Raw genomic sequence first — 2322 nt, forward strand, 5'->3', positions numbered from 1 at the left:
ATGTTTATGTTCTTATCCAAAATGAGAAGGTATTAGTTTTTAATGAAAAATAAGTTTTTCGGATTTTATCAAATGTCGACATTTTGAGGCCCCTTGAGTCAGAAAAACAAGTTTTTACGTCGGGGCCTGTTTGTCTGCCCGGTGTCGTCGTTGATGTAGTTGTCTGTATACCGGATAACTTTCAAAAGACTGGTCCGATTGGATTGGGCTTTGACACACTGTTCGAAAAACCAAAAAGCCACACAGCCATTTATGGTACAAAAAAATATGAACAATTTATCCTGACAACTTTTTTTGATAAAATCAGTTAAAGGATTTTAAAAATCCAAAAAACCAAACGAAAATGGACATTTGAAGCAAAAAAAGCTTGATATGGAAAAAAGTCCAGAGGCGAAAAACGCTACTTTTTCAAGGCCCCATGATTATTTTATCACATTCTCATCCATAATGAGAAGAGTTTTATGCGAAAAATGACTTCCGCGAATTTCATGAAATTTCGACGTTTTGAGGCTCCTTGAATCAGAAAAATAAGTTTTTACATCGGTATTTGTCTGTCTCTCTGGCGTCTACGTACAAGAATTGTATGTAAAATTTGTACTATTTTTATTTTTATAACAAATATTTTTCTTCAATTAAATTGTTGTATTAAAAGTGTTTCGAAGAGATTTTTATAAAAATCTTTCGGGGAATAAAATTCGTATTTATAGGTCGACAAATGTTTGTTTTCTTTACCAAATTTGGCTTTCATCTAAATTTTTCCATTTTTTTTTACTATAGTATAATTTACGTTTGTATCTCGGGCTAACAAATCCATTCTATTTTTTGACAAATATTCTTTGTAAATCAATATTTTTCACAGAAAATTACCCCGAGTGACCTTCAATTATAATTTTATAAACGTGAAAAAACCACATATCATTTATTTCTATGAAAAACACAATCCCTAAGTAACAGAACGAAATCGGAAACAATAAGAGTTAATTTATTCAGGAACAAGCTTTTTGAACAAAAATTACCTTGAGTGAAGCTTTAATATATATTTGTTAATTTTTACAAAAATCGGGCGTTATTTTATTATAAAAAAAAATAAATGGGATGGGGGAGGGGTGACAAATGATAAAAAAATAAATAAAACTTAAAGTTGTACGATTTTAATTTGTAACTAAATAATTTGAGAGGTTTCAATCTAAAATTATCGAACACTTTCAATTTAAAAATTCAGATGACAAATTCAAATAGCTTTAAATTTGAAATTATTCAATATGCTGTGAAGACTACAAATTTAAAATGTCTCAACTATTAAGGGTTTAAATATTTGTGAAATTTCTGTTCTGGAGACTAAATAGCATTTATTCTTTTTTTAAGAAATCACAACCAAAATTGTTAACGGAAGTTTTTAAAAGTTTTAAAAACCATAAAAAAGATCAGAGGTTTTAATAGTTCAATATATGTGATAGAACCTCTTTAAATTTGAAATTAGTCTATACTTTTTCATGTTTGAGCTACAATTATTCCATTTTAGAAGTTATAAATTACAATTGTGAAAAATAAATAAAATGTTTTAATTAATTTATATTTAAAACAAAAAACCTTTGTATAATTCAGTCTAAATGCAGCTGCGAACATTTAATTTGAAATGCGTTGAATTCAAGGTATATTTTAAAAAGAAAACTGAAAGCAAAACATCGACTTTCAAAAGAATCGAAAGAAAGTGACTCACTGGATTTCAAATGAACATGGAAAATGGTGTATTTTCGCATTTTTAAATTTTAAGTTAAAACTTTTTCGTGTTGCAACAATTTCAAATCCCAGAATGTTATTTTTGACCTAACCTATAACTTATAACGAAAATTCTGAAAATTCAAACAGTAAGGCTATATTCTGAAAATGAAGCAATTTTAACGTTAAAATTCAAGTTCTTAAACTGAAGGACTAAAAATTTGCAAATTTTAAATTAGTGTTGTGTAAATTGTATTGGTATCTTAAAAGGGTATAAATAGTTCTTAAATTAGTTTTTAAATTTTCTGAAGTTTACCTTTTTTACATACCTAGATGTCAAAAAAGCCTACCAGTGACTGAAATGGATTAGAAAAAAATCGCCAAGTTTCAAGAATAAAAATTGAATGTACAGCGAATTTTTAAAATTTTAATTGTGATTATCTTTAACTTTGTGATATCAAAAATTTCCATACAATTTTTCTTTATTAATACTGTAGGAATAAATTAACAAGATCGAGCGCCGAGATTATAATTAGAGCAAATTTTCTGTAATTCTATGGGGACGGCTGAAATATCCCGAAAAATAAACTTTCCGACTCGGTA

The sequence above is a fragment of the Belonocnema kinseyi genome, chromosome 5, assembly GCF_010883055.1.
Source record: "Belonocnema kinseyi isolate 2016_QV_RU_SX_M_011 chromosome 5, B_treatae_v1, whole genome shotgun sequence".
Taxonomy (NCBI): domain Eukaryota; kingdom Metazoa; phylum Arthropoda; class Insecta; order Hymenoptera; family Cynipidae; genus Belonocnema; species Belonocnema kinseyi.